A 27,064-nucleotide genomic window follows, 5' to 3' on the forward strand; every position below is an offset into this window, starting at 1 on the left:
AGAATGGCACAAACATAAAAGTGGAGGGCACTTAAAATAAAAATACACATTTATCCGATTGCATCTGCTGGTCTGTATTTGAGCAGTTAGCTTCCCTCATTCAGAGGATAGGATCAAATCACACTATAGTAACCTACTAGTCCAGGGGTGGCCAATCTGAGCCTGAGAAGGAGCCAAAATTTACCAATGTACATTGCCAAAGAGCCACAGTAATACGTCAGCAGCTCCCCATCCCCTGTTCCCAGCATCTTCTGCCCACTGGCAGCTCTGCCAATCAGTGCCTCTCCCTCCCTCCCTGTATCTCCCGATCAGCTGTTTCATGGCATGCAGGAAGCTCTGGGGGGTGGAGGAGGGAGCGAGGGCATGACAGGCTCAGGGGAAGAGCTGGGAAGGAGTGGAGTGGGGGCAGGGCCTGTGGCAGAGCCAGGGGTGGAGCAGTCAGCATCCCTAGCACCTTGGAAACTTGGCACCTTTAGCTCCAGCCCCAGAGTCAGTGCCTATACAAGGAGCCGCATGTTAACCTCTGAAGAGCCACAACCTGTGGCTCCAGAGCCACAGGTTGGCCACCCCTGCACTAGTTAGTCTAATGTAATTGCCAGTAGTTCTGTAGCTTTAGCTACTGGAATCGTGGATATTGACTGACCCCTGCAATAAAACAGGGGTATAGCTTTTGATAATCCTCACCCAGGTCATATGACTAGGAGGAGGAAATAAAAATCAATGTCTCTTACCACCCCTCCTTTGTGTAATGCCTTTAATAGAGAACCTGTGAAACCTCTGCCTCTTTTACTTTGAGACTTGTTTTTGTCTGGGTCTTCCCTTTCCTTTCTTTCTCTGCCCTCATGATTGCAGTGACAATTTTCTGTATGGCTGTGAGAAAGGAGTAAGAAAGCATAAAGATGTATTCATATTGGAAGTCCATGACACTTTAGCCAAAACACAATCTGGAATTGTTTCTTCCTTATCTTTCACAGCAGTAGGCTCAGAATTTCCTAAATTAAAATTTAATCTGATGGGGGAAATGCCAAAGTAGCTTCATGGTTGTTTTAAATTAATTACTGCTTGTATGAGCCACATCTTTTTATTACGTGTGTGTGTGTGTGTGTGCACGTGCTCCCTTGACTAATTTTTCAGCTTCAGTTAGCTCACACACACACACAGTTTACATCAGAGATACTGGAGCACAAATACAGAAGTAAATACACTTAGTATTGATTCTATGCTGTGGGTGTGTTTACATGCAATTTTCAGCATTGTTGGTCTAGCGCAGGGGCAGGCAAACTTTTTGGCCTGAGGGCTGCATTGGGTTTCAGAAATTGGATGGAGGACCGGTTAGGCTGCGCTTCCCCAAGCAGCCAGGCGTGGCCCGACTCCTGCCCCCTACCCGACCCTCCACACACTTCTCGCCCCCTGACAGCCCCCCCTCCCCCAGGACTCCTGTGCCATCCACCCTCCTCTGCAGTCTGTCCCCTGACGGCCCCTGGACAACCACCCCCACCCCAACTGCTCCCCGCCAACCCATCCAACCCTTCCTCTTCTTCCTGACTGCCCCCTGGAACCACTGCCCCATCCAACAATCTCTTCTCCTGACCGCCCCCAGACCTCCCACCCCAACTGCCCTCCACCGCCCCATCCACCCCTCCCTTCCTGGTTGCCCTTCCTGGGACCCCTGCCCCATCCAACCCACCCCCTTCTCCCTGCCCCTGACTGCCCCCAAACCCCCGCCCCTCACTTCCCCCCACCACCCCATCCAACCCCTCCTCTCCTTCCTGACTGCCCCACCCCCATTCAGCCCCCCCTTTCCCCATCCTCTGACTGCCCCCACCCCTATCCACACCTCCGGCCCCTGACCACCCCCCGAACTCCTCTGCCCTCTATCCAACCCTCCTCCCCTGCTCCTTGCGCCCTTACCACGCTGCCTGGAGCACGATGCTGTGTGCGGGCTGCACCATGACAGGCCGTGGCGACCGCCCAGCTTGAGCCAGCCACGCACCTGCGCAGCACAGAGCACTGGGTCAGGCTGGGCTCTACAGCTGCGCTACCCCAGGAGCTCACAGCCCACCACCCAGAGCATTGTGCCTGCTAGCCTCCCGGGCCAGGGTCTCAGGAGCCAAGCAGTGACGGATCCCGAGGGCCATAGTTTCCCCACCTCTGGTTTAGCATCTGTGTAGCTTCAGTGGAGATCGCAATGGCCAGGCGAAAGAAGACAGATATTTTTACCACTGTCACCCAATACTACTATGAGCAGGTTTAGACAACACTGTGGGGAAAAAATGCCTGTGTTGCAAGCACAGTGGATAAATGGCTAGTGCAGACAAGGCTGTTGAGGGGTGTGTGAGTGGGAGGCTTCTTGCTTAATGGAGATGCATAAAAACTCATAGACTTAAAAGCTCAGAAAATACAATGCATTATGGACAGTGGAGTTTCTTTGTCAAACTTCCCTTCCCAGTGCGACTAGCTTCCTGAAAAACGTCAGTGAGTTTGGCTACGGTGATGTTACTGTCCACATTGAGGGCTGGTCATTGTGCAGAGTTTCATTTGGATATTACAAATGAGTAATTTTCCCACCTATCCCAGTAATATTTGGTCATGTGGTTGTTTAAAACGTTGCAACAGGAGCCTTCCCTGTAAACTGTATGGCTTCTGTTTGCTTCAGTTTTTTGCTAGAGATGTGTACCTTGGTAGCCGTTGGGTTACTGCTGTTTGTCAGTTGGGACTGGACGAACAAGTGGATGTGGGGACAGAATGATGGCTAATGAGATCACAGAATTTTTCCCCCAGCTAATCTCACTTGTCTTTTGACTTGTTCATAACCATCATACTGGATCAGAGTGGAAGCTGCCATGATTCATTGCTTATAGAAGTCATTATTAATTATCAATATAATGTGTTTTGGCTTTTAAAAATATTTGGCACACATCTGTTTTTTATTTTACTGTAATATAGCAATTCTAATTTACATAACTAACGTCTGGGAGACAGTGCTGATCATGGGTGCTTAGTTGTGTGGTTTTGCGCCACTCCTCGACTATTGCAACCATGAAGCTTGTGTTTGCAATAGATGGTTCTTTCTGAGAGGACTGGCCTACAACTGTGGAACTAACTCGTGCAGGGACTAAGGCTATGTCTACACTGACACTTTCGTTGCTCAAACTTTTGTTGCTCAGGAGAGTTGTGAAAACATCCTCTGACGACAAAAGCTTAGTGAAGAAAGCACCTTGTGGACAGTGCTCCTGTTGGCAGGAGCTGTGCTCCCGGCAACAAAGTTACTGTCCATTGTTGGAGGTGGTTTTATTTTGTCACTGGGAGAGCTCTCTCACAGCGATAAAGAACAGCCATACCGTGCACCTTACAAATGAGTGGTTGCAGTGGCACAGCTGCGCTGTTGTAAGGTACACAGTGTAGACATAGCCAAAAAAATCTGTGAATTTTTCTGCTTTCTTGCACAAATGTAAACTACACTTCTCTGACTCTAGCTTTCCTACACAATAACACATAGCATATTTGTTGATTCACTAATTTTTTCTAAAACCATGCATTTTTTCCACTTGTGATGAGAAATGGAGAGGAAACATTGCTTGACAGATTGTAGTATTGTTTAATTGTGGAAGGCACTCAGATATAATGGTGATTGGCATCATATAAGATCATACACAGAATGGATTCCCCTCCACCCACTCTCCCATCTTAAGGTAAATAATTTCAGACTTTGTAAGTACCAGTTCACTTCGATGTATACAGGAAAGAACCTGAATATCTGTAATGTATTTCTGGTGATGAAACACTTTTGAGCCATTAAATATACTTGCAATGGGGTGTCCTTTCTCATTTTACCAATGTTTCCACAGAAAGATTCAGCAGGTACTTACAGATGACTGAAACACATAATGTATTGTATACGACTGACACACTTTTACACTGCTTCAGAGAAATACTAGATTTGTCTCATCCATCTTTGAAAGAACAAATCTTTGGTGAAAGAAACATGGCCAGTAAGGAGAGCTAGCAAATTGAAGTTTATTGTATGTTTTAAAGTCTAACTTTTGAACCTCTGGGGAGATTTAACAGCTTATTTCAGCTAGAGTTACAGTGTGGGACTGTGTTTTTAAATGCATTTTTTTATATCAGGAGGCTGTAAACCTGAAACTCAGCATGCTTGAAGGATAGTGTAACCCACTTTGTGTTACAGGATTACAGCCCAGCAGCAGACAGGCCTGAGGAAATATTCAGAGTGGGCATGCAAGTGCAAGCATGCCCCCTCCTCCCCTTTTATGTGTGTATTTAAACCATTCTACTCTTTCATAGAAAATTGTTTTTTTTGTTTTTTTTTGATGACACCAATGTTCTCATCCTCACATCCAAACTTCCTACAAGAAGATAAGAGGGACCCGGGGCAGTCTTCCCCTGGCATTCCTTTGGAGGGAGAAATGGTGCATTGTGGAAACAAATGCTAAAGCAGCATAAAAGACATCAGAAGGACAGTCAGTATGAGAGGAATTAAATAGTTTAAGGTATTACGTTCTGTTACTGAGGGCTTGTCTACATCACAAAGTTGCAGCGCTGGTGAGGGGGTTACAGCGCTGCAACTTAGGAGGTGTACACATCTGCAGGGCATCACCAGCGCTGCAACTCCCTGTTTGCAGCGCTGGCCGTACTCCCGTTTTGTCTCGGGTGTAGAGGATCCAGCGCTGGTGATCCAGCTGTAACAACCAGCGCTGCAAAATTGTAGATGTAGACATACCCTGAGTTAGTGGAAGGAATTTGAGGTGATGGGCGGCCCTTGCTCCTTTTTATACTTGTGCCAAGTATTTGGCTTTCTCCCTATCCCAGATTGGTTCTGCAAAGACAGTATGTTTAAAGGACACTGGTAAGTAACCCTTTCTTTCTTGGATGTTCTGGTGCAGTTTTCATCTCTGATACTGGAGGGACATCAGTTTTATTGCATTGCTACATGTCGTGTGGCTTGATAATGAAGCATAAAACTTGGTTCCAATAAACGCGCACCAGATATTTCTACGACAAAGATTCATCATGATCAGAGACTGTCAGGTGCCTTCAAAATGGGATTTTGCAGACACTTGGGTGCCTCTGAGTTAATTCTAACAGTGGATAAAAGTTTGTTCCGAGAAAGGAGTCAGAACTCATGAAAAAATCTATATGACTGGAAGTTTCCCAGGTCAAATTCAGATGGATAGACTTCTGCTTCACTTCTACCGATTGGAGAGTATCTTATTTAACTCTCTTGCTTTAGAGGGTGAATATTATTCAATTCTTTTAAGAAAAACTCAGCTGTCTGGAAAAGAAGTAATTTGAAAGTGCTGGAGTTGTTACAGAAATATAGTTAGTCCAGCTCGAATGTGAAAAAAAATTCTTAATTTGAGACTGACTTTTCTCTATCCCCTGAATTAACTGTTTTAATAGTCTACAATATACTTATTTCTGCACCCTCAAATTCTGATAGTTGTAACTTATGCATATCTTCTCCCCTCAATGACTGACAGTAGCAACCATTCAGAGAGCTCTGATTTTGGGATGGGAGCAGGCAGGGGTGGCTCTAGCTTTTTTGCCGCCCCAAGCACAGCAGTCAGGCGGCTTTTGGCGGCGTGCCTGCGGGAGGTCCCTGGTCCCGCGGATTTGACGGCGCGCCTGTGGGAGGTCCACCGGTCCTGCAGCTTTGGCGTATCCGCCACTGAATTGCCGCCAAATCCGTGGGACTGGCAGACCTCCTGCGGGCAAGCTGCTGAAGGCTGCTTGACTGCTGCCCTCGCAGGGACTGGCAGGCCAGCCCCCACAGCTTGCCACCCCAGGCACGCGCTTGGAGCACTGGAGCCACTGTTGAGAGCAGGAAAACTAGGGTGCTCATAGTAGATCTGTTTAATTTTAATTGACATATGCTCACATCACAAAAACAACTCAGCTGGTACTAACTAGCACCTTTAGCAGCAGTCTCAACAGAGAAGCCAAGGAGTAAATGGGCTCAGAGGCTGAACTTCTGGCTCAGTCATAGAAGTGATGCTGTACCTTCATCATGATTCATATACAAGTGACAACGTGTTGTGAGGAGAAATTTATGCTGCTCTTGGCCATGTTTTTCCCTGTTCTGTGGTGAAAATGCATAAGTCTCTGTCACTTAAATCAGCATCTTTTATGGGCATTCAGTGTACTTACCCCAAAAAGATAGACTTCATGCATTATTATTATTATTATTATTATTTTTTGGAAAGGGTCAAAATGTTGATAGCAGGATTTACAGGTACACCACTTGCAGTTCCAGCCATTGTGTAAAATATATATTATTGGGGTAGAAAAACTGGTTTTATATAAGACTTTGTAGTTAACCAAAAAGCACTCTGAGTAAAATGTCCTAAGTGTTTGTCTTATTACAGACATTGGCCATCATAACATTGTTTTTTTTTTCTTAAATACACATAATGGAAAGTCAAGTTTAAAATAGACAAATGGCATTTTCTCCGGCTTTATGCATGCAAGTATGTTTATCTCCCCTCTCTTGAGATCCATAGTGCTTTTTTTAGTGTTTAATTTGGCTGTGAGAGAGTTTTGAACTGTACAAAGAAAAGGCAAACTCATTTTTAGAAGAGGAGAATGGGGTAAACTGAAAACTGCCAAATAGCTTCAGCGATACTGTAGCTGAAGGAGACTGTAGTTGAAAATACCTTTAAAAAAAAAAAAAATTCACAAGATGAAGTTTTGATAGTATTTGATTTAAGAGCTAGTTAAACATTTTATGGATGATATTACAACTCTATTTCTTTATAAGGTAATTAAAAAGGGATACAGAAGGGCTTTGCTAAACTATATCCTGTAAGCTTTTTCTGTCTAATTTCTGCTGAATGTTCTTAGAATTAGCATATATAATTATGTACATTATTTCAGTGGTGGACAAAAAAAGGCTACCATGTTGTATCAGATTGCTGCTGTTTGAAAACTCAGGTATTCTGTACAAGCTGCTATTGAAAGTTGCAGTTCTACTATCACACATGCTCAAATGTCAGAAAGTGATAGGTTTAAGGTTGTACCACCTTAATTAACCCGGCACGCTTGTTTTGTATTGATTTACAATAGTCTCCAACAATTTGAGCCTATACTCTTTTATTAAATGCAATTATTTCTATCTTAGATAAATACTACATCTGTGTAGCATCTAGCACTGTTACGTATGCCAAAGAGTGATTTAAGTGTGTGCATAAAATGCTACAATGTTTTAATGATAAAGCACACAAGATTAATGAAAGTTGGGCATATGCCAAGTTCATAGCTAAGTTAGCTTCACAGCTAACTGCTTCATCTCCTGAGTTGTACAGACCATTATGAAGGCTGTGCTACCAGCCCAAATTCAGGTGTGTAGAACCTGGTTGCTGACTAAATAACTACAAAATACATCTTGGGCTAGATGATAATTTTATCATGTAAGTCACTACAAATATTCTAGATCATTGACTATTTTGACTATTGGAGGTTTTAAAAAATCGACCAAATTACTAGATTGTAGAAATAATTGTAGGCTATTATGCATGTATATGATATGAGTGTGTGAACAAATAATTAAGATTGTAGTATATCTTTGTCTCTCGATTCTTCCTGTTAGGTTTCTCCTTTTTTCTCTGGTTTCCCTGTCATGGAACCTTCAAGATCCAGTGTTAATTCATATCCATTTAAAAGATAAATAGAAAAGATTTTCTAAAAGAGTGCATTAAACAAGCTGACCCTTCTTGTACATTTGTTCTCCTTATGTACTAAGCTTTGGGCTCTTTTGTTTCTTTCAATCAGAAAATTGTAGCCGGGAGCAAAAATTGAGCTGAATAAATGTAAAATCCTGAGTGTAGAACTGGGCAGATATGTTAAGGAGCCACTGGTTTTCAAATAAATTTTAGAATATATGTATTTGTAATTAAATCAGCAAATACATTCTGTCAGTTTATTGGAATCTTAATCTTTACCTAACTGTAGGTATTTCTGAAGACAACTTTTCTTTCCATCTTTAAAAAGAAATTTGTGACTAAATCAAACTTTCTTAATCTTGAAAAATAATTTTATCTCATGTGAAACTAAAACTTTCTACTTAAAATAAACTTTACCTCTTGCCATTTTTATCTATTTTTCTTTAAATTTATTACAAGGAACAAATGCACCATCATAAATTTGTGTTTTGTTTTGTTTTCTAAACTGCTATTTGTTCCCAGTTAATATTAAGGGCATAGGTATGTCTTTAAGGGCATAGGTATGTCCATAACAATTGCTGACATCACAAATAGGATTATTACTTTACTCCCTTGGTCAGAACAGTGTCTTCAGGTTAGTGCATAGGACTGAGAATTCCTTCCTAGCTCTGAACATGACTTGCATTATGACCTGCATAAGTTACTTACATTTTCTGTGTTCAAGATTTCCTATTTGTAGAATGGGAGCTATAATAATTTATCTACTTCACAGGGGTATCGTGAAACTATAAACATTACTGAATTAAAAGTGCTTTGAGATACTTAAATGAATGGTCCTATGGTGTGAAATATTATAATAGATTGTTAAGGAGTGAATAAAGCAGGGCTTTGGAGCGGAGCCCAGAGCTGGAGCGCTGCACGGAGCAGCTCCGGAGCAGTGGCGCTGCAGGTTTTTGCCTGGAGCTGCGGCACAGCTCCAAAGCCCTGGAATAAAGTCTTATATAGGAGATGTCAGGGGTCACTAGGAGTCTCTAGGGGGTCACCTGCTGTCTCAAACTCTTCAGTTGCTGTTTGTCTAGCAGGACAAGAACATTTTATTTCTTCATCTGTGTGCTGTCGTCTTGAGGATTTTAAAGAATGCAGATGGAGTACAGAATGCCAAAAAACATGCAGTTTCTTCTTCTCTGTGCCTTCTCCCACTCCTAATTTTAGGAAGGTGGGATTCACCAGTAAATCCAGATACTGGAACCCTTAAAAGGACTCTCACTGACTTATCAGTAATTTCTTCTCTCTGGTGCTAGTAGGGCTAAACATGCAGTCCTGAAAATGGTTTTTCATGATCAGTTGTAAGTAGGTGAGTTAAGTGACTTGGAAAGGTTCTTTCTGATCTTAGAAGAGCTTGAGAGGAAAATCATGTGTAGAACACACAGTATCTAGGATCCTGAGCAAACTGTAGATTGAATTCAGTTAATACTGAAAGCTGCTTTGGTGCTGGAAGTTATAGCTAGGCTAGTCAAAAAAGCATGAACAGAACAAATTAAGTGGGTTAATTTCCTGCATGTATCTCTAGATTTTAAACAGTTGAAGGGTTTCATGCATGAGTCCTTTGACTTTGGCAGTTTCTTTCTAAGACAATTGCAGGCAGTGGCTAGTTCCTCTTTGAGCTAAATCCAGCTCTTTCCTGAGCAAATGCTCAAAAATAATCATGTTTGCCAAATTACAGCTTCTTAGCTGTCAGCTTTCAAGAGCTTTGCAGAAACTGTCAAAATCTGAAAGCCAAATAATGGCATTTAACCTGGCTACTCTTAAAGAAAATGTGATTGAGTTTAGTTCCCTGCTTGTGTTGCTTTTCATACCCCTGAAATTAAGCTATGATGGACACATCCATTTTTGTTTTTTCTCTCTTTCCCTCCCCCAAACCTAGATGTTGTCATCTTCACTCTTATGGGCCTTAATTTACAAGCTTTAAATGTAGATTTTATTCTTCCCTTCTCACTTTTGTGAAGTCGAGTGTTCTTTGTGCATTACTAGTCTTTCATTAATTGCTGTTGAAGATTTCATACTATTTAATATTTTGACTGATGTGTATCCTATCATATGAGACTCCCATCTTTGTTGAAATGGACCATTTGTGTTTCATATAAAAAGTGTGTGTAACACCACAGAATTTTTTCTTAGCAGAATTACCCAGGAATTTTCATTTTCCTGTTCACAGCACATTACTCGGATAACTTAATGGTTAGGCAGCAAAAATTGGCTTTTACTTTTCTTAAGTTGCTATTTTAAACATAAAAGAAAAATTTAAAAGACTAGTAAAAAGCAAATCAGAATGTGAATTGACTTATCAACCCCTTGCATTGTGGAATCTATCAAAATAAAATTATATTTGATTAATCTTACTGTGATGACTGTGCTTCTTGGTTTAAGTGTTTTATTTGGTGTACCATTTAGGGTATTTTCAAGGGCAGACATTTCAAACATATGGCCATAGGTGATATCTGGCTTATATGATTAATTTATGTGGCCCCCATGCAGGGCTGGTTCCAGGCACCAGTGAACGAAGCAGGTGCTTGGGGTGGCCAATGATAAAGGGGCGGCACATCCGGGTCTTTGGCAGCAAGTCCCTCAGTCTTTCTTGGAGCGAAGGGCCTGCTGCCAAATTGCCACCAAGGAATGAAGCGGCGCGGTTGAGGTGCCGCTGATCATGGCTTCCCTCCCCCCCCCTTCGCCGCTTGGGGCAGCAAAAAAGCCTGAGCTGGCCCTGCCTTCGTGACATATCCAGGCTGTGCAGTATCTAAATTTTCTGTCTTGGGGGGGAAAAAAGTTTCTAGCCCTTGTGACTGCAGAGATGGTTCATATTTTAAGGACTAAGGCCTTGTCTACACCACAAAGTTGCAGCGCTGGTGAGGGGGTTACAGCGCTGCAACTTAGGAGGTGTACACACCTGCAGGGCATTACCAGCGCTGCAACTCCCTGTTTGCAGCGCTGGCCGTACACCCGGTCGAACCTCGGGTGTAGAGGATCCAGCGCTGGATCACCAGCACTGGTCATCAGGTGTAGACACTCACCAGCGTTTTAGTTGACCTCCGTGGAATAAGCAGGTATCCCAGCATACCTGAGGAAGCCTCTCTGGTAATCAAGCAAACTCCACGGCCCTGTGCTCACCTGACCCCTCCTTTAAATGGCCCGGGAAATTTAAAAATCCCCTTGCTGTTTGCTCAGCCAGGTGTGGAGTGCAATTAATCTATCAATCACTCAGCAACCATGCCTCCACGCACCAAACGAGCCCCAGCATGGACCAATGCAGAGCTGCAGGACCTCATTAGTGTGTGGGGAGAAGAGGCTGTGCAAGCATAGCTGCGCTCCAGAAGGAGAAATTATGATACGTATGGTCAGATATCGCAGTCCTTGATGAGAAGGGGCCATGAACGGGACGCCTTGCAGTGCAGAGTAAAAATTAAGGAGCTGAGGAGTGCGTACTGCAAAGCCCGTGAGGGAAATCGGCGCTCAGGAGCTGCCCCCACAACCTGCAGGTTTTACAAGGAGCTGGATGCCATACTTGGGTGTGACCCCACCGCGAATCCTAGGAGCACGATGGAGAGTTCAGAGCAGGGAGAAGTGGGGGAGGTTGTAGAGGACGGAGACAGTGAGGCTACTGGCATGGAGGGAGACACCCTGGAGTCCCAGTACACATGCAGCCAGGATCTCTTCTCCAGCCCGGAGGAGGCTAGCCAGTCGCAGCAGCTGGAAGCTGATGGTGAGGAGGAAGCTGAGGATCGTGCTCGTGGTAAGTAGATTTCAATGTTTTGGGAGAGGAGGATTTTGGTTATGGCTGCCTGCATGCATGCCTAAACGTGGAATAGCCCATTGATTTGATCTATCCTTCTCCGCGGTTTGCTCTGGTGTTCCCCACCCCCCCTCCAAGCAGGCATCCAGCCCCGCGGTGTGCTGCCGTGTTCCCCACCCCCCCCTCCAAGCAGGCATCCAGCCCCGCGGTGTGCTGCCGTGTTCCCCACCCCCCCTCCAAGCAGGCATCCAGCCCCGCGGTGTGCTGCCGTGTTCCCCACCCCCCCCCTCCAAGCAGGCATCCAGTGCCGCGGTTTGCTCTGGTGTCCCCCGAACTCCCTCTCCAAGCAGGTATCCCTCCCCGCGGTTTGCTCTGGTTCCCCCCCCCCTCAAGCAGGCATCCAGCCCCGCGGTGTGCTGCCGTGTTCCCCACCCCCCCTCCAAGCAGGCATCCAGCGCCGCGGTGTGCTGCCGTGTTCCCCACCCCCCCTCCAAGCAGGCATCCAGCGCCGCGGTGTGCTGCCGTGTTCCCCAGCCACCCTCCCAGCACGGAGGCAGCCACGCGGTGTGCAGGCATCAAGCACCGCATTTCCACACCCCCCCCCCAGTATTAGGACGGGTTGAAAGCGGACCAAAAAAAAACCCCAACCCCCCAAGCACCTAGCTCACCACCTTCCTGTTCACTACTGTCCCTTCTTCAGGACACCAGCTACCCCCTGTACCCACTGCTGATAAACCCCAGCGACCCAGTGGTCAATTCCCACTCCCAAGGGGTAATTTTTGCTAAAAACACTCACCCCATTGCTCGCCATGACTTAGCTTGCTTGCCCTCTCTGTGTTATGTGAGGTATGTGAGAAGGATGCTACCTAAAGTCTCAAAGTCCTTCAAAATTTGATGATAAACAATGATGCCTCTGTGTATTACATGTTTCTATCTCTCTGTTTTCTAGGGACCTTGACTACTGCAGCTGTATCACCGCCCTCACGTAGGTTGCAGAACTTGAGACGCAATCCTAGGAAATCAAAAGAGGAATTGATCAAGTCTGTTCTGAGCCACTACAACAGGGAAAGTAGGAAGACAGAGGAATGGAGAAGCAGTGTACAGGAGTGGAGAAAGACTGTACATGAATGGAGGCAAACAGAAAGCAGGAGAAAGGAATTGTATAGGCAAACAGAAAGCAGGAGAAAGGAATTGTCTGCCAAAAAAACAAAGCAGATAATAAGCCTCCTGTCTCGCCAAACTGAGTCTTTCGAGTCTCTTGTAGCCATGCAGACAAATATGTACCGTGCTAACCCACAGCCCTCCCAAAGCCCTCTTCCTTGTCACCCTGTATATTCACAAAACAACTTTCTCCAGCAGCCAGTTCCTTATTATCCCCAGCTGCCCCCAACACCTATAAGATCACCTACTAGCCCTGATAACTATAATTCTTACCCTGTTCACTCCACCCCCATCATTCTGCAGCATAGTAATGCTGAAGTGCAACAGACAGTGAATATTGATCAAAATAGGACATAGTAAAACCTGTAAATGTACTGTCAACCACCCCAACCCCCTTGCCTGTTATGTACTGTATGTTGAATAAAAGATTTTTTTTTTCACTACGTTATATTATTGCTGGAAGTGGTAAATATTATACACCAAGGTAAAGCAAAGCACATCAAATGCATCAAACATTACTGTTGGCTCTCAGCATCAAATTGCTCCCTTCAAGCATCCCTAAATCCTTGAAGCCCTTTCCTGGGCCTCCCTATTAGCCCTGCTCTCTGGCTGTGCAAATTCATCCTCTAGGCGTCGAACCTCGGAGGTCCATTCCTCACTGAATCTTTCACCCTTCCCTTCACAAATATTATGGAGGGTACAGCACGCGGATATAACAGCGGTGATGCTGCTTTCCACCAAATCTAGCTTCCCATAAAGACAGCGCCAGCGTGCTTTCAAACGGCCAAAAGCACACTCCACAGTCATTCTGCACCGGCTCAGTCTGTAGTTGAACCAGTCCTTGCTCCTGTCAAGCTTCCCTGTATATGGTTTCATGAGCCAGGGCATTAAGGGGTAAGCGGGGTCTCCAAGGATCACAGTGGGCATTTCGACGTCCCCTACTGTGATCTTGCGGTCTGGGAAAAAAGTCCCGGCCCTCAGCCTCCTGAACAGGGCACTGTTCCAAAATATGCGTGCATCGTGCACCTTTCCAGGCCATCCTGAGTAAATGTCAGTGAAACGCCCACGGTGATCCACAAGCGCTTGCAGAACCACGGAGGAATAACCCTTGCGATTAACGTACTCTGATGCCAGGTGGGGTGGTGACAGAATAGGAATATGAGTCCCATCTATTGCCCCTCCACAGTTAGGGAACCCCATTTCCGCAAAGCCATCTACAATGTCCTGCACGTTCCCAAGACACACGGTTCTTCTTAGCAGGGTGCGATTAATGGCTGTGCAAACTTGCATCAGCACCATTCCAACGGTAGACTTCCCCACTCCAAACTGGTTCGCCACCGATCTGAAGCAGTCTGGAGTTGCCAGCTTCCAGATTGCAATAGCCACCCATTTCTCCACAGGCAGGGCAGCTCTCAATCTCGTGTCCCTGCGCCGTAGGGTAGGGGCGAGCTCAGCACACAGTGCCATGAAAGTGGCTTTTCTCATCCGAAAGTTCTGCAGCCACTGCTCGTCGTCCCAGGATTGCAGGACGATTTGATCCCACCACTGAGTGCTGGTTTCCTGAGCCCAAACGCGCCGGTCCAGGGAGCTGAGCACATCTGTTACTGCCACAAGCAATGTACTGTCTTCACAGTGAGGCAATTCAATATCATCGTCTGACTCACTGTCACTCTCACTCTCACTCACTTTTTGCAGGTGAAGGAATAGCTCCACTGCCAAGCGCGATGTGCTGGAAACATTTATCAATAAGGTCGTCAGTTGCTGAGGATCCATTTTTTAAAAAATTCGCAGCAAAAGCGCTGTACAGTCACAATGCTGCCACACTGCTCCGCATGTGTAACAAAGCACCGCTGGGCGTTGGAAGAGGAACAGGAAGCGGAAAGACAATCACACTTCCTTCCCCTTCCCACAAGCCACAGCGCCGATATGGGACAAGGTGCTCTGTGGGATAGCCGCCCACAATGCACCACTCCCAACAGCGCTGCAGCGTGGCCACATCTAACATCACTTGCAGCGCTGGTTGCTGTAAGTGTGGCCGCTCTGCAGCGCTGGCCCTATACAGCTGTACTAACACAGCTGTAACAACCAGCGCTGCAAAATTGCAGATGTAGACATACCCGAAGTGTAAACTGACACCATTACATCTGCCTGAGTCTTCAGAAAGCCTGAGGGCTTGGCTACACTCACACTTTACAGCGCTGCAACTGGGGTGTGAAAAAACACCCCCCTGAGCGCTGCAAGATACAGCGCTGTAAAGCCTCAGTGTAATCAGGGCAGCAGCGCTGGGAGCGCGGCTCCCAGCGCTGTACACTACACCCATAAGGGATGTGGTTTAAATGCAGCGCTGGGAGAACTCTCTCCCAGCGCTGCTGCTCTGACTACACTCACACTTCAAAGCGCTGCTGCGGCAGTGCTCCCGCAGCGCTGCTGCTGGCAGCGCTTTGAAATTCCAATGTAGCCATACCCTGAGACAAATGGCTCAGAGGTGTGAACTTTTGTCTCCTATTAATCTCATTGGGTATCCTTTCTAAAGCCCAATGATGACACTGCAATGTCAATGGTAACTAATTGTTTGCTGAACGACATAGTGAATGGAATGGGAAAGGGAGTTGGGAGTGAATTCCTTGATGAGTGGAGTTTGGTGGTTGTTACAGAGAAAGAAACACAGAAGAGATGCACAGACAAAGTGGGAGAAATGACAGTGGGGAAGGAAGAGAAGCAAAGGGCAGAAATAGCAGTGCCCAATAGGGAACAATTTTTTGTCACTGAATGTGACAATAGGATACTGAATAAATGAGTTTAGTTACTACAGGAAGGAACTGTAGTAACTATATTCTCTCTTGGATCTTTGTGCAAACCTTCCACTGACATTAGTGGGAGATCCTCTGTGGATTGAGGGGAGTATAAATCCTGAATTTATTTCCTGGCCCTCTTTTCTGAATTAGTTTGACATTCTTGTTCTAGAAGCTGGTATGTTAAACATAAAACAAAATACAGTGTTAGCAAAAGAAGTTCATAAGTTACCAGTTTTGGAAGTTTCTCATTCTCTTGAACTTCATCTACAACTATACTAGTTCTACCTAATAATAAACTAAGACTTAACCTTGGAAAAATCTGCTAATCCTTTTTCTGCTACTTTATATTAATAACAAGGTTATTGTTCCAAGTAGTTTCATGTACAGTTTTCCTCGCGTAGGTGTCTTTCTACTCTTCTTGGAAAGTGATTTGAAAATTTGCATCAGTGGTCTGAATAAGGAATCTGTGCTCCATAACACTAACACAGGAGGCCAGATGTAGCTAGATTACCACAGGAAAATACTGTACTTCAGTTGAATTAGAAAAAGTGTTGGAAGATGAAGCAGTTTTGGCTGCAGTAAGAGATTGCCTGAAAATTTTCTCAAAATTTTATTTGCTGGCTCACCAAGGACATGTAATTGTTTTTTAAGGGCGAGTTAAATATAAATCATGTTTTAATTCTCACGCAGGAAAGTTAATTTTGTTCCTCAATTATAAATACACCTATACCCCGATATAATGCGACCCGATATATCACGAATTCGGATATAACATGGTAAAGCAGCGCTCCGGGCAGATAATAGCAAGTTCAGTATAATGCTGTTTCACCTATAACACAGTACGATTTTTTGGCTCCCGAGGACAGCGTTATAGTGTGGTAGAGGTGTATATGAAAGTTTTGCAAATCTGATTGAACTTTTATGTGATGTCTGTTTCAAATTCATCCGGTTTTTTACCTGGCATGCTATGTAAAACTTTCCAAATAATGAGATGATTTTGCAAATGAGAGCTGCAAGAATTCAGAGGCATTTGTTAATTAAAGATTAAAACATTTTGAACTGGGTTCTCAAAATGTCAACTAAATGGTCCTAGAAAATGATTTGTTCTGAACCCCCCCCCACCCACGTGCAGATCTGTGACTCCTAAATGAAGAGCAGGTTTGTGAGACCGGTGTGTGTTTGTTCGTTGTCTCTCTCTCTCTCTCTCTGTGATTTGTTAAGGATTAATTTATGGATTGAGTTTTTAATTGAAGGAAATTATATGGCTGGAATTTGTTCTCTGGTTGGGGGGAGGGTTGTGTTTAAGAAGATAAACTAAGATTTATGCCAGTTTTATTTCTGTTTCATAGCTAAATCCAGAACAATGCTTGATTATGTTAAATATGCTTTTTATTCAATGAATAAGCAGTGATGGAATGATGGGGCTTGCTAGAGGAAAGTCTGAGAGAGTTTTTCGGATTGAGAACTTGTTTCCTGGCCTTCAGATGTACAACAGTTGATTTGATCTATACAGGTTTGGTTCATTTCTTAATGTATTAAATCTGTGGCAGCAGTGAGTTCTTTTGCGTGAACTGCGAAAAAAAAATCAATTTAATTCAGCAGTATTTTGAATAACCCCACTGATCAGGCTAAATAGAAGAGTTGGGGCAGAAATAACTAAATATTCTCACTGATCTACCCCCTGGCGTGTTGAAAATATGCTGTAAAATAGGCCTGCGGTGCTCCATGATAGCTGTGATATTACAGGTAGATGCATATGGAGCGTCACCACAGAGCAATAACTGTGATTTTTGGGGAACCTTAAAAGAACAATCTCAATTTGGTGGCTGCTCTCACTATCCATGCGCAGTGGGACATTCAGCACATTGGTATTGTTGAAGTACTCATTACATGCTGTGATGAAATACTTAAACTGATATTAACCGTGGCAGCATAGCAGCGGTATTCTCCTCACTGTACCTCTGTGGTCCTCCTTAGATCCTTTTACAGTTTTGCCAATCCCAAAAATAAAAAAAAGCTGTCAGACCCCCAAAATTACAAAATTGGCTCCAACATCATGAGATTTTAAAAAATATTTTTTTCTTTTGATTTTTGAACTCTCCCATCCCAGCCAAGTGTATGTCAGAGAAACAGAGTGGCCAGCTGTCCCAAATTTATTGAAGTGACTCCCCCCCCATCTCTTCCTTCCCCCGCGTGCTGCAGAAGCTCTTGCTGGCTGCTGGATGGTATGAAGTGTCTAGTTTCCCTAAACTCAAAAATTGTAATTTTAATTAATTCTGTGCCAGTCCATGACAGGGCGTAATTATGTATCCCCTCCCTTTGGAGGGATGAAGAGAGAGCAAAAATGCTTCTTGGGCACTTTTTTCATCCTCTCCTTTCCTCCTATGAGAATGGCATCACCTGCTTCCTCTCCCACATCTCTACTCATAAAAGTCCCCTCTACTTCTGAAGAGCGTAGGGAGAGCTCTTTCCGCCTCCTGGAGCAATCCTGATTGCCTGCTCTGCTCTTCTGCAGGAGATGGGGAAAGCAGTCAGTCACAGGGGTTTTCCCCACGCCAGAGTGGAAATCACCTAAGTGCTGGAGTTTCTCATATCATTGCCAGTTTGGCTCCAGCAGGCTGTGAAGTCACAAGAGTTGATAGCACTTGCTTTATGTATTAAAAGACCTCAGGAGCTTGGGAGGTACAACAGAGGTGGAGACATTGCTGCCTGCTGTTAATCACTAAGGTTAGGTAATGCTCCGTGCTCCTTAGTGCCCCATTAACCTCTTAGGGTCTCTTAATTTGTGTACACTGCCCATTCCTCTAGTTTGTGGAACACGATCATGAGCATATGCTGAGGAACTATGGAGGGTATAAAGCAGTGGGTATGCCAAAGGCCCTGTGTGAAATCGTTTTTTGGTTGGACAAGATGTAGACCCATAAATTGCATAGTGAAAATGAGTATTACAAATGTTTAAAGCAGTGGTTCTCAACCTATTTGCCATTGTGGGCTGGATCCAATACTACCTGTTTGACTCTGAGGATGTCACATGGAGCACAGCTCTGTGCTGTTTGGGCCGCAAGCAGACTGAGAACCTCTGGTCTGAAAAGTTAAACTTGTGTTGTCCTAATTTTTTTTAAAAAGGCATGAATAATATACCCTCAAGCCTGTACAGAATTAACCTACAGGCTGCAACAAAATTGAATTTATTAATGTAACCATACAAAAATATCCAGCAGTAATTTGTAGATTTGAATTAATTAGAAATTACTATTATGGCTCCAACACCTGTATTTTCATCACCTATTCTTGCAGTCAGCCTCTTTGCAGATTGTCGTCCCAATTTAGCAAAACATTTAAGCACATGTTTAAATGCATCCCTATTCAGCATAGCCCCGTTGGAATGTATGTGTGTTGAGTACTTTGCTGTTTCCCCTGTGCTCCCAAAACCCTCCCTGTTGGCACCCAGGGTGCATGATGGAGGAACAAGATTGACTCAGATGTAGACCCCAGATTGCAGGGCTGAGGAGCATGCATGGAAACAAGATGTTTGGGGTGAAAGACAAGAAGAGCAGGAACATAATAGCAATAAGAACAAGTTGCTGGCAAGGAATGGTGGGGGAGCAGAATCAGAATGGGACAGGCTGGGGGGATGTGATGATGTAGTTCCTGTGTCATTACGCTTGCACATAAGGGAGCTGAATTAGAGTTCTACGGGCAACCTTAATTGAAGTTTCTAATTTTGAACACTTGATTTGGAACCTCAATGTTCTTCTAATGTAGTTTTTTGTAGGTACTGTAATATTTTCTATAATATTAAGACACTATATCCATGTAAGACTTCATAGGAGTGTGACTGCTGTACATGAGTGATGTCCTGTCTTTTCCTTGCTTGTTGCAGAGTGGAAGGAGCAGGAAGTGCAGGCCTGTGTTTAGTCTGTCCTACATTGTTGTGATACTGAATCAAGAGGATTTCCTGTTTTGTTTGCTTTTTTCCAGAAACGTACTTGTTCTTTCTCTGCCTCTTCCCCCTGCTCTCCTTCCTGCATATCACCAGTCCAAAGTGGAATGTTTCCAAGATTCTTTGAAGATGCTTATAAATAAATCAAGTTCAACATGAATTTGTTTTTTCTCTGACTAACAATCTCTACTGCAAATTACTATATTTTCATATATTTGATCCAAGCATGGTAAATTTCTTATTAGTTTAAGAAGAATAGTTACAAAATATTACTAGCTGTACCTGTGGAGACTAGAAATGTAGGAAAATCGTTTGAAGAGAATACCAACAATGATAACCATAGGGAGAAATTTGCAAGATGACTTGTTTTGATTTAATGTGCAAGAACAAACATGGAACATGCGTTAATGTAAAATAAAATAGGAAACTTGAGATCAGGGTTGGGAATGGCAGCAATGAAGATTTTATTCTAAATAAGGCACAATCTTGTTTTTATGTGCTATGTAGTCTGAGGGTTTTTTAAATGGATATTGACTGACAAGGAATGCCAGTGAGTTCTTGGGGTCATTGGTGCTCAGTGTAAGAAAGGGAAGGATTTCAATAGCACTTCCTGCCACTCATTATGAATATAAATTTAACTGGTTCACTGTGTTTAGATTCTGGATTTCAGGTTCTTAATCTACTATGAATTCTGTATGTTTTCCACCACATGGAGGAGCAGGTTCTTTGCTTATTTAAAGATTGTGCATTCCCATATTGTTTGTGGAAGAGGATGTAAATAGAGTACATAGCTTCTTGTATTCTGTACCCAAGAATATTTGTGGTGTGAATTTTTTCTCCATTCTGGAACTGTAGTTTCTGGATAATTACCTTGGTTTGCGTAAGGAGCCGGTTTGGATTAATGCTACAGAGGAGCAACAACTCCCAAAAGAGTTTCAGTAAGGATAAATATCATATTAACTAACTGAAGCAGATTTACTTGCTGTAACAGGATGATACCACACAACTGGTAAAATTCCTCAAATGTAATTCAGACTAAATAAAGAGAACTCTTTTTCACTGTTTCCTGTTTGGACACCAGAAATCTGACACTGCTGATGGCTTGTAAATGGAACATATTTTTCCCAACCCTTTATAAAAATTCACCCGTTTCTGCAGTTGTGACTCAGTTTTGTGGTGCCTATCTGCCTCTTGTCAGACATTGGCCTGTCTGTGGGAATTAGGATGCGCACATACCCAAACAGTAATGCAAGATTTGAAATCACACAAGTGCACTGCCAGAATCCATTGTGTGGGATTGTGCTGCGTTTCCAGTTCTAGCTAAAACTCCTTTGTCCTAGGCCGTGTAAGCTGTAGTGCTGAAAAAATGGTTATGCAGCCTCAAGGAGGCAGAGAATCCAAATTGCACATTAATTTAGATAATTAGGTAAACAATAAATACGAGAATCCTGCAGAGCACTAAAAACCCTTTCAAATTTTCTTGTCTTAAAGTTTATTTTTAGACTTGGTAGTGAAATTTGTCACAATAATTGGTATATTGTTTAAACAAGATCACTGGCTCATTGTGCATGTGTTAATCTATGTTCAACTGGTTTGCTTTGTTTAAAATAAAAATACCCCCTCAAAAATCTATCGTGGGGCTATTAAAATCCTCCAAATCGGATGCTTTGGTTGTTGGAAAATATATATCACTTTGAACATTACTGACAGTTTTGCAAATCTAGATCCTGGTGGCATTGCATATAAAATGCAGGCATCTGATTGCAGCAGTTTTCCTCTCCCTGTGAGGCACTGTCATTAGAATAAGAGGGCTTCAGGTGTTGAGAGCACCTTTTAAAAAAAAAAAATATAGTATGTAAATAAGTGAACCTATAATTGCTTTTTGCCTAATACAGTGATTCTCAACCTATTTACTATTATGGGCTGCATCTAATACTACCTGTATGGTCCGGAAGATGTCACATAGGCCTCAGCTATGAGCTGACTGGGCCACAGGTTGAGAACTACTGGCCTAATGGGATTGAAATGCACGAATTTACCTTTTTGGTCTTGCTTTAAAAGTGCAGTGCATTACTCTGAAGTGTCTGTCAAGAACTGAAATGAGGATCCATGTTTGTGTCTGAGTGACATCATATTTGTTGGATTTTGTTGGTTTACTAACTGCCTGGAAACTTACCCTGCAGTGTGGAAGTCAAGCTGTGTTGTTTGCTGCTCACATCATGTGTAATACAGATTCTGCAGTCAGTACTTACTTAACAGTTCTGTTGATTGTGGTCTGAATCTGAACAGAACAACGTAGATAATATTTTTACTTCAAGATCCCAGAGAGACAGACAAGGTTTTCATCTCGAGGCCAAAAGACAAAAACATCAAGACACTTGACACATCAAGGCCTTGGATTGGCCAAGAGACATAACTGCACTAAATCTTCTAGGCCAATAGGAGTAAAAAGTAATGATTTTGCCACTGAAGGAAGTAAATAAAATGCCATAGGATATGTTCAGGCAACAGAATGGCACTTTAAGAATGGATGAGTCTTTCTGGAGACAATAGGATCCAGTCATTAGTTGTGGATTAGTACTGTTGGAGCTTTCTGGGGTTTATTTCCGAGTTCTTCCAATGACTTGCAGTGTGGCCTCTTATAAGTCTTTTAACCTCTGTGTACATCTGTTTATATGAGGATGTAACAGTAACCTCACTGGGGATGTTGAAACTTAGTTGTTAGTAAATGCTTTTGAGATGAAAGGTGTTACAGAAATATGAATTACAGAGTAAACCCTCTTTTAAGCAATAACACAAAGGGCCAGAAAAACTCAGCCCCTGGTAGAGGAGTCTGCAGTTAAAACAGGGGAAAATATCGTAACAGAAATGTTTAAGAATATTTTTTTAAGTGTTTGCTTAAGACTAGGTTGCCTATTGTAGATAAGGTCCTCATTGTAGCTTTCATAGCTTGAAGAACTGGACTATGTATGCAAATTTGATTGAGGATTGACTTCAGAAATATGCAGCTTAAGTCATCTGATAAGTGAATGTTGTGCTGAACGAAACTCAAATCAAAATAGTTGGAACTTGAAGTGAAGTAATCTCTCCAGAACAGAAATGAGGCATGAAAAACAAAGGGCTGATGTCATGGACGTCGCCTGAGGCTGCTGTTGTGTGTAGTTCTTTCAGGATTGGGGTTATGCTTCTCTCTGGCTGCCATACAGAATACAGAGGGCCGTCGGCTCAGAGGGGTATTCTTGGTGATGGGGGTCCTTGTCTAGAACATATTCCTCATACAGATGTATTGCCATGTGTGCATGCTGTCCTTTTTTCTTTTTTGGTGGTGAAGGAGTATGTGTGTATGGAAAAGGCTTTCCATAAATAGTCTTCTGAAAGTGACAATCTGTTCCTTCCTTCCTCTTCTGATCATTGAGTTATCCTATATCCTTCTGTTGTTGGGAAAAGCCTCCTGTACATTGTTACCTTTCAATATATTTAGTTTAGCATTAGATTAAATATAAATAAACTGGCACAGAAAGACTATTTATTTTTAAATGATAGTCCTGACATAGCTTTCTCTCTCCTGGATGCTCACCTGCCAGCTGTGTTTGGATACTCATGTTGGATCCGTGTGCTCTCTAAACTCCCCTGGGTTTGGGGTGGGGTTTAGCCTCTCCCTCTGGCCTCTTGGCGTACTTCCCAGGTAGAGTATCTGTCTAGAACCAGTTCTAGGGAATGGATCCTCTGGTCCAGCTGCATTGGGGCCACCAGGACCAGTGCTGACCCTCTCAGTCGCTGTAGACGCTTCACCCTCCTGGATATTCTGTTCTATAATTTAATGCTTCAGGGACACGTGATAATTGAAGCAAATTACTCTCAGACTTCAAATCACAAGAGAAGCTCTAATTTAGGCAAAATAATAAACATCTGTAGGCAATTTCTTCCCTCAGCCCTCACCACTTTACAGCACTCTTTGCAAAGGCTTTGGTCAGTGCCTCCCGGAGTCCCAGGTCCCCTCTTTTGAACTCACTTCCCTGGCTCTGTCGTCTGTTCCTGGTCATGGAGCCTCCTCCTCTAACTCCTTCACTGAGCTCCCTTCAAATTATTTAGATCCAGCAGTCAAAACTCAGGCATCAGTTAAAATGTGCTTGCTGAGCTAACACCCTTTCTGTTTGTTCCTTCCTTTCTCTTGAGATTTTCTGTTGCCCAGCTCTAGCCCCTGCAAACAACCTGGGGGAGAACTGGTTTCTTTCAAGGTATGGCTTCACTACCAGTGTTAAAGCATTACCACAACAGCTCGTTAATGTGGCAGTGTAGTCGCAGCACCAGCGTTGGGAGAGAGCTCTCCCCTGCGCTGTAAAAACCAAAACAAAAAAAAAACCCCATCCCCACAAGGGGAGTAGCTACTAATGCTGGGAGCATGGCTCCCTGCGCTGGTGCAACTGTCTACACTGTCACTTCGCAGTGCTGAAATTTTATCTCTCAGGGTGTGAAAAAAACACGCCCCTGAGCAATGCAAGTTTCGGCGCTGTCAAGTGGCACTGTAGACAAGGCATTAGTCTTCAGTCACCTCATTGTTCTGGGCTGCTTCCCACCTGGATGGAGGATCATTCCTTCATTGTTGCACCTCCCTGATCCTGGTCGAGGTACATCACAAACCTTATTAGCAAATAGCTGATTGCTGTATCCCTGAAAGTCTCAGAATATGCTAAAGAGCTTCTTATAGTCTCCAGCGGACCGCACTCTCTCTTGCTGTTTCCCTATATTGTAACTTGTGGTGCCAATTATTCCCCACGAAGTGATGTAGTGTAATCTAATAGATAGTAACTTCTTTATCTGCTTCTCATTCAGCAGTCACTGCCCAGATTAGAAAATAGAAATCTGATCAGTAAGTTTCAAATACTTCAATGGTTAACTATGAGTGAAACTAGTCATTTTGTGTGTGTAATGATCATATAACTCAAAAATTTAAAATGCTGGAAAGGTACACACAACTTGTGTGAGCTAATGTAATTGTCTGACCTCATCTCTTGAAAACATCTAGGAAGTCTTTTTTACTTTAATAGGGCACCAAAGCGCTTGGGCCTGCCCATTAGGGCTTCTTAACACTAACTGAAATCCTGAATGCATGACCACTTAGCATAGGGAAAAGACTAATCAAGTAGTCTTCATAATGCTTCCAAGGTGGCAAAGGCTGGGATCATCTGCCTCATGTGTATGTTCTGTGTTTTGGGGGGGAGGGGAGAAAATTTGGGGCAAAAATTCCAAAACAAATACTTCAAATGAATGAATATTGCCACCATTGTTGGTATTTCCACCTTGTCTACCACAGTCTCTTAGCTAACACCAGTCCAGGAACCATAATATAAGACACAATTTTTCTATTAAAGATTTGTGGTACTTACACAGCAGAGCGTAAGTGATCTAATTATGGATATTGCTGAAGTTTGTTCCTTATTTATACCGTAATAATATATTGGTGTATAAATGGTATTGAGAATACTGTTGATTGAGCAGTGGTTAATTTTACTACTTGGTTTGGAATGAAGATGTAACTTCTTAGAAACTGAAAAACCTGAAAAAAAGCCAACAACTTCAGATATGTTTCATGGGGATAGTAGCTTGCTGGAAAAAAAGGCTGTTTATTCACTCTGTGAGACCGCTTCTGTCACCAGTGTTCAGATTTTCTGTTATTGTGGATTACTGGTTCACAAAACTGTGAAATCAGAGCAATTTCTGCAAATGTGGTTTTGAGAGGTTTTGGTCAGCGTATCTGTTCCTCCTAAATTCTGCTAGCTATAGGTGTAATAGGAACAGAGGAATTGCCATTCTGGATCAGGTCAATAATTCTTTTAATACAGTATATTTCCCCCTAGGTGGACAATATGTAGCTGTTTCAGAGAAAGGTGTAAATATTTCCATTCTAGCTTATTTTCTATTGGCTATAACAGTGTCTTTTCTGGTAACAGGAGTAAAATAACTTGTTTTTCCTCACTATTGTCAATAGATATGACTCAATACATACATGGAGCAGATTCCTTGGGTAAGACTGTGCCATTTTTACACAGTCATTCAGAACAAACCCACATTTAAAGGCTACTAGTTCTGTTTCTTACAAATTCAACCTTTTAATTTGGCAAAGCCCCCTGCAGTAATAGTTAAAATTTACATAACTTGTTAGTGAGGGGACCTCACACTGAATATTTACTTAATCTTGAAATATATTTATTTGCTGTTGCTGGAGAGACTGAGAGTAGAGGGGGAGCAAAAATACGCAGAGTATCTTTGTTTAGGGTCCTATGTAACCAATTCGTTTTTACAATTTGTCGAAGTAATGTCTTTTTACATAGTAAGTTATTTAAATACTTCAAAATTTATTTAAAATCCAGAAGACATTTCTCGTTAGAGTAGGTCTCAAAATTTGACCTAATTTTAGAATTGTTAAACTGTGATTACTGTTGAGATCATCTTCCTCTGTGTCTAGAATCTAAATATAAATAATTAATCTAATTAACAATTGACTTTCCTTTCTCCTTATGCGTTAAACCACTACTGAACAGGTGAGGTTATCATCTACTACAGTATGCTGCAGCTGATTCTCATTAACTGAAGAAATGGGTGTGCTATTACCACAGATCCTAGCCCAGAATCTATTCTGTTCTATACCAGAGAACTTCAGGTAACTTTTGTTTATTGTGTAACATAACATTCTCTTTTTACATTCAAATGGATATTTGTATAATAGCTAGTTGCTCTTCGCAGGATAAGCTTATATAAAGGTGCTGGTGTGCTTGCTATCTACTCCCTTTCCTTCTGTTTATTGTGTAACATAACATTCTCTTTTTACATTCAAATGGATATTTGTATAATAGCTAGTTGCTCTTCGCAGGATAAGCTTATATAAAGGTGCTGTTGTGCTTGCTTCTACTCCCTTCCCTTCTGTCATCCTCACTTCTGCTGCTGCCACATTAAAATCTTATTAGACGGTGGAATTGACTTCAGAGGTACCACCCTGTCTTCTCTGCTCTACTTCCTATGGACAGCTCAATGCATAGTGGTGGAATTTAGTATCCTCCCCAAGATTGTAACACCAACCTAAGACTCCACCTATGTTGTCCTGTTCTTCCTTTTTTTCCCTTTGCCCTGTTTAAGAGTTGCAGACTGAACTGATTTAATATACTTTTAATCTCTATTTTTATTTAATGAATCTTTGTTCCATATTCTTTACAGATTACCTTTAACTCGTCCAACTTGGAACAGTAGAAGTAGTGCGTGGCTGCACACATGTACACACTGTAAATTTACAGAAATAATTTGATATGTCTGGAACTTTGAAAAAAGTTAGACTGAATTATATAACGTCACCATTTTTGCTAGATAACATCAATTAGAGGCTCTGTTGTCTTTTCCTCCCCTCCCCCCATCTATATATAGTTGAAGAATATTCTACAGATGCTGCTTGTGGGGCAGGATGTTTAGCCTTCCCTTTCTACTTACAGCGCCAAGGCTTTTGATGTCAGATGAATGATGTCCCATAATATGGTGTATCTTCGCCAGTAGTGCATGCATGAAATGGTGGATGCTAAAATTATCAGGTCTCATTATTTTTGACAGCCTGCATATAGAGGATGTGGTCACTTATTACAGCTGGGTGCGAAGGGGGGCGGAGAGAGAAAAATGGTCATGTGTATTTTGTTTGAACATAGTCAGCAGGGCC

The 27,064-nt window shown here is 42.9% G+C and overlaps 1 long non-coding RNA gene across 1 annotated transcript; it reads right to left on the reverse strand.

Moving 5' to 3' along the window:
• Positions 1-18,389: 18,389 nt before the first annotated feature.
• Positions 18,390-21,369, reverse strand: LOC115656215. The gene is made up of 3 exons (XR_004001600.1): positions 21,351-21,369; positions 20,345-20,347; positions 18,390-18,491 (listed from the first exon to the last, which is right to left on the reverse strand). It is a non-coding gene; the product is annotated as an uncharacterized LOC115656215 (long non-coding RNA).
• Positions 21,370-27,064: the final 5,695 nt, after the last annotated feature.

This window comes from Gopherus evgoodei, chromosome 8, assembly GCF_007399415.2.
Source record: "Gopherus evgoodei ecotype Sinaloan lineage chromosome 8, rGopEvg1_v1.p, whole genome shotgun sequence".
Taxonomy (NCBI): domain Eukaryota; kingdom Metazoa; phylum Chordata; order Testudines; family Testudinidae; genus Gopherus; species Gopherus evgoodei.